Below are 6,720 nucleotides of genomic sequence, written 5' to 3'. Positions count from 1 at the left end.
TCACATACTTTAAAACACATGACACATGTAATTTCCTTTTCCAAATAGGTACACTTGCAGAAATGTGTTATAAAAGGGAACAATTTGATGATTGAAGAACATGTCTGGATGATAAGTTGAAAAGAAGTTTGTAAGAAGTTGCATTAAATATTGTGAGGAACAATTATTAGTCCATAAAAGCATTTAAATATTGAACTTTGATATCAGCCTACTGAATAGCCATTTGTTTTTAGGTATTTATCCAAAAATAAAATTAATATCAATTGATCTCTTTTATTTAAATTTTCAAGCACAAAAAAGTTGTCAAAAGTGATTTTGTTGGGATTTTCAGAGATGTTTTACAAATTATTCTTTGAACCGTGACTCTCCTTTCTGTGGAAAGCCAACATCCGTCTTTTCCTCCTGCTGTGAGCTACACTTAATAACATTTCAGGCAGTTATGAGAGAAACTGCAGCAGAATTGTGTTTGTTGTTTGGACTGATGTCAGTGAGCAGGTCCATGACGTCTGTATCCTGAGTAAAAAACAACAGCATTTGTATTTTTTTGTTCACACATGCGTATACATGAAATGTGTCACCACTAAACAAAGTCCTGTACATGGCTGCACAATAATACAGTATTACTACGCAGATGACTCCATGACCTGATCCCACACACTTCTGTTCACTAATTTACTGTAGATTCTAGCTAATAAAACCCATTGTTCATAACATACACGCCACATGGTAATTATATCCTTTTTTCAGGAAGTATTAACCTTGTTATTGGCCTGCTTTTATCTGATATTTGCCAGAAGTGAACGCATTTATCTGGTGTGTTATGGAAGTGATGTTTTTACCCTATTTGCAGGGTGACTGGATCAGTCAATGAGCAGATTAAAGAGGAAAAGTAGTGTCACAAACAAAGTCACATCTAATCAGTTACAGAATTGAACAAGTATCCTGAATAACACCTTTATTTCGCTTTGGTAGTTTTGTTTTATCTAGATAGAGTTTCCAAACACAACATGCATCCGTTTTTAGGTCAATCTCATCATTTTACCCCCAACGATCTATTAAACAACCAGCTTGTGAGAAGTTGAGAAGGGTTTATCTCAACAACCTCCCTCCCTCCTTTGCATAACTGAGACGACAGTCACAAAGGGTTCAGGAGAAATAATAAGCTGATGGAAAAACACCAGAGTGTCAGGATAAAAAAACAAAACAAGCAGAAGGTGTCTGTGTTTTCTGTTTACAGCTGAACTGTCCTTACATAAGTTTATTTAACCTCCAGCTGCTGAACCAGAGCTGCTAATCAGTTTCAAATACAACCGTGGATCCGTGTGCATGAACACAGCTAATGTAGGAGTAATTAATGCATCAATGCAACGACTTTCTTCTAAACAACAAAAGAGCAACATGTTGCACTGATGGACATGAACCTTCTGGTTTGTCGGTGCTCTTTTGCAAGGGAGGCGTGGGCCGCTGCAATCACAGTTATATAAACAAATGCCCATATAAGACAATATGGGAGAGAGAAAAAAGGAGTTTTGAGGAATCACCACTGGACCTAAAGACCTCATGCCTCCGCACTGTTTTCCAGGACAGCCCTCTTGAAACACAGGTATTTTGGAGGTAGCACGAAACACTCCAAAAAGGCTTCAAACAGAAGCAGGTCCCCACATGTGAAATATCCCACACACAGGATGTAGGTTTCCCTGCAAAGAGGGTGCTTTTGGATTCTTCCTTTGATCCTGTTGTAAAAGTTGCAGCAGGCCTCATTTATGATTATCTAATATTACAGTAAATAAAATAAGCATTTTCTGCACCATTCTACTTGACCTCTTTAAAATAAACCCTGCATTAGTTATACAAAAAAAAAAGATTTATTTTATTGAACTTTATATATTCATGCTCAGTTTCCTTTTGCATGACCAGTAAGGATTGTAGCTGTGATGCTTTCTGAACCCTAGATGGTACTGTTCTTAGATGAAACTGCTGCAGGCTGTCAGTGGGATACTCACATCTAAGCCTTGTAAGAAGAAAACCTGATTGCTTCATTGCAAATAAATGCTGAACAAAACATAGGCTGAAGAAGAGTCTCATTGCATAGGTGTTTCTCTTTATGCTTGCTTTCAGAAAACAGGCACAGTTTGCATAAATGCAGAGAGCTGCTGAATTGTGCTTGATTTCAACAGAAAGTGTCTCTCGGTCTGATCGCTGCACGTCTTCAAGAGCTCCTGCAGCAATGCTTGCTGCAGATTTTGAAGAATAAACTACACCCAAAGGGGCCTTAGTGTTGATGTCTCATTTATAATACTTGTTCAGGCTGAAGTTTGCCCTCAGATTTGTGGTAATCCACAGAGGAACATCCCACATGCCTTCAACAGGTGTTTGCATAATGAGTTTGCTGTCTGTGTTGTGGAAAAAGCAGATTGCTGAAAATCAAACTGATTGAGATGCCGCTCTTTGTTCATTTTGCAAAGTTGCCCGCTGTATAGTTTCAATATGATTGATGAGAAGGAGAGACACTCAGAATGAGAGATGGGGATATTTTAATACTTTAAACATCTTTTTTTCCTTTTCTGTGAATCAATTTGCACCTTTCCGTCAGTGTGACTCTTTTCATTTTTATTAATACTGAGCAAAAAGTAGGACAGGAACAGCAACAAGGAGAATAGAGAGTTGGAGCTTGTCCAAAGCCAATTACAATGTGCTGTGCCTGCATATCACTGCTCACAAAGCAGGCAATATGCCACCCTGTTAAATGGCTCTAAATCCTCCTGACTGCACAATGAAGATAAACTGCTGCGGTTCAGCCTTTCTCAAATGCACCCGAGTCACCTGGAAGGTAAAAACAAAAACAAAACAACACATTTATGATAAAAGGTGTTGAGAAGAATTGACTAATTGTGGTTTTTAATGAAGGAAGAGTAAAAGCAGTACAACAATCAAACAGCAAATAGTTTTTAAAAACCCCCAAATGTCAGTAAAATAAGACAAAAACGTGCAAATGGCTTTAGACAATAATAAAAGCAGATTTTTTAAACCATTCCAGATGCCTGATTACTGTCTCAACAAGATAAATCTTTGTGAAAATATTTTATTTCTCTAACATCACTTAAGTAAAATTTGAGCTTGAATCAGTTTCATTTTTTTAGTGTAGGCGTCCCCAAATGGAAGCGGGTTGTTCAGTTTCAGCAGAAATAAATGATTATTTTAAAATACATATACTATATGTTTTACTTACGCACATTTTCCCGTGTTTACGGTAAATTATTTTAGGCAGCACAGAGCTTTTCTACAGTTTATGGTAGTTTATTTTTGGTGGTGCAGCTTTTTTAAGCATTTATAGTAAATCTAACATCTGGTCCACGGTTTGTTTTTTTTTGCTTCTCTCTGAGCAGAGAAGCTGGCAGCCCACGGAGAGGTACGGGCCTGAATAGACGACATGGTGAGTGAAGAAACTAGCATAGACACTGGACTGTTACTAAAAAAAAAAAGAGTTTAAAAACATACTGTATAATCTAAACTTTTTTTAAAGAAAAAGTTTTTGAGGTGAAGCTAGCTGGATTTGCTATTTTAGTGTGCAGAAATATACACATTAAGTTTATTTGGTACAGTTTTAGGTTTTATTGGTGAAAATATCAAAAAAGAAAACAAAAGTAGAAGTCATGGTAGATGCATGCATGTGTGAACAATGCTCTCATTTTTCAAATCCTTGCCTTGATGATTTTAAAGGAGTCAAAGTATTTTATTGCAGTTTTTATGCATTTTTAATTTTTGCAAAAAATGTAAGATGTTGCATACTTTATTGAACTTTATGCAACTGAATCCCAAGAAAAAAGGTGTAAAATAAACATGTAAAGATTGTTACATCACGTTAACTTCAATACAAGGACTTCCTGTTTCCTTCCTGCCTCCATTTCCCCCACCTGACCCGCAGCCATCATCCTCCATGTGTGGCTGAAGGAGTCAGTAATAGATTCAGTTTTTACTGGCAGTACAAGCCGCCCTCCTTTTTCACTCCAAAGATAAGAGCCCTCCTGAAAGACGAGAAGAAAGGACTGCATGAAGGGAGTGAATCCAGTCGTAATAGCAGATCTTACATGTGCGAATAGTTTGAACTGTACAAGAAAAATATCAGGTACCCCGTGGATGCAAAAAACACTTATATAATTCTTTGTAAAATTTATTTACAAGAAAAAAAAACCACCCCTTAATAACTACAATGAGAAGGGAGAGAAAATAGTGCTTTTAAAAAGTGTCTTTAAGGAAAGCCATAAAGTTGTTTGTTTTTATTATAAAGTCTTTTCTTTATTATTTCTCTAAAACCAGTTTGCATCAGAAAGAGCCTCTGACAGTAAAAAGCCTCATTTACAAAAGAAATCTTTCTGTTTTCCCTCAAACTCAACGCGTATGACTGACTTTTAAAGAAAGAAATTCTTATTTTGACAGGTTACTTTGATGAGACAACTTGCTGCTACACTCGGCCATTATAGACTCTTACAGGGAGCCATTAGGTTTGACTGTATGAAGGACAGAGACACAGTTTGTGTTTCTGTCCAGATGATGAAAAGCAGAAAAAAAGGCTCAGTTGTTGTTTTCTGGCTGTGCTCGGTTAAGTTTTGCAGACTATTTTGATTTGACTATCTCCACTGCTGTCTGTGTGGTGAACACAGAAAAGAAAACATTAAACTTTACATTAAAAATGCAAATTTGCCCTGTCCTAATCTGCAGTTTTCTTACTACAGCATGTAAAATCAGATGTTTTTCCAAACATTTGATTAAAAAAACTGATGATTTAAGCAAAGGGTCTGTGTATTAACAAGACAAGGAGAACTTTAAGGATCCTACATTCTTAAACAGTGCACACTCAGCAATGCAGACACAAAAAAACAGAGTTTGACTCTTCGTAATCAATGCCCCACTGGGCTCATCAGTTGGTCATAAACTCTGCTGCAGTCTCCAATTTCCGTTTATCGCTGCAGCTCGTGGACATCCTGCGAGGCAGCACAATTGTATCGGTGATCAATTTGAACACCAAGAAACTGAACGATGGAAAGAAATGTTGCCACTTGACTTGAAACAGGAAATAGATTTTTTTTTCACACTCCCCCCCTTCATCCTGCAGAGCTGAATTGGATCCCATCAGCTCATCCAGTTTGTCATTTGGTCCGACTGAGGTCAACAGTTCATGTGTACTTTCAGCTATTTGCAAAAAGTGTCCCTCTTGCTTCACGTTCGTAAGAAAGACGTGATTTGCAGAGAAGAAAACATCCGGTCGAGTGCAGTGGAGGCTTCCCTGCTGTTTGTCACTTTCACTGACAACAAAAACAACAGCAAACACAGTGAGCTAAGAGGACAAACCAAACTGCTCTTAGTCACCATCATGCCTATGAAAGGACCTAGATTCATTAGGCGTTGATGGGGCAGGTGGTGTGAATTTAACAAACACAAGAGAGAAGGAGAGAGATATCTGTGGGCATGTTGCAGGATGACTCACGGTGATTCTGCAGCTCAGAGTGCCAGAGGAAGGCCTCTCCTGAACAGGTTTCTTTTAGATGAAAGCGATTCAGCTGCAGGAAAGACATACATGGTGTTACCTGTTGATGAGCTCTGTGGTGAATCCCAGAGAAGCAGAGAGAGGAGGAGAGCAGGGCTGGCCTTGATGCTGGCAGATTTCTTGTTGAAGAAATAAAAGAGTGACATCAGTTTCTGAAAACCAAGGAGAGAGTGATTTTTTTTTGTTTAAATTTTAAAGAGTGTAAATAATGAGGAAAGCAGGAATGTAATATAAAAGAAAAGCTCCAAGGAGAGGAGAGAGGCTCGTTCAATCTCTGATGTTAGTGTCACGGTCTTTGAGTTTTGTTCTGATTTAATGCTTGGGTTTTATGTGGTGTTTCCTTGAATGCCTTAACAATTTCTGCTTTGTTGCCCAATTTATTGATTAAGTCTCAAACTTGGATGTTTTTCTTCATGCTTTTTATTTATGGTTTTAGATTTTCATCATCTGAGGTGGGGTTTTTTTCCTCCTATTTCAAGTAAAGATCCTATTGTGAGAGTACAAAGTGGAAAACAACAGAGAAAACTAACCAGAAGTTATACAGAAAAGGTTATTAATGATTAAAACTTAGAAGTGGAAATATTAGGTTACTAATCACAAACAAATGCATAGCTCCTGCCTCATTGCATGCCAAAGTTTTAAAAAAAGAAGTGCAATCTGTTAGTGCTTGCAGTATGTGTTGAGGCTGACTCTCAGCTACTACAACACCAAATTGTAGCTCCATATCTGTAAAATTGATTAAATTACAGCCATTTCTGTGTTTGCTGTGGCAGTCATTTTTAATTGGGTTGACCCCAAAACTTAATCAGCTGTAGATGTAAACCCAGTAGTTACTTTCAGATATTTTTGATCAAAATCTGTGCAGTAGTGAAGGAAATATTTTGCTAACAGACAGGCAGGCAAACGCGCACACACGGACAAAAGCAATTGCACGACTGCTGACTTTTCGTGGCGATGGGCAGTAATTAAACAGGAAAGAAAACCGACTGATGTGCACAAGAAAAAAACAAATTTCAAACTGAAACAGGAAGGAAAGACACATAATTCAATTCAGTTCATAAAAAATAACACCCAATATAGTTCTAACTATCCTAAATCAACATTATACCCTAAATATTTCATCTTAAAATGGGAAATTTTGCTTTATTTCAAATTATTTGCACAAGATGAAAAAG

This window comes from Kryptolebias marmoratus, linkage group LG5 (assembly GCF_001649575.2).
Source record: "Kryptolebias marmoratus isolate JLee-2015 linkage group LG5, ASM164957v2, whole genome shotgun sequence".
In the NCBI taxonomy this organism is placed as follows: domain Eukaryota; kingdom Metazoa; phylum Chordata; class Actinopteri; order Cyprinodontiformes; family Rivulidae; genus Kryptolebias; species Kryptolebias marmoratus.
Note: the sequence above shows the minus strand (reverse complement) of the source record.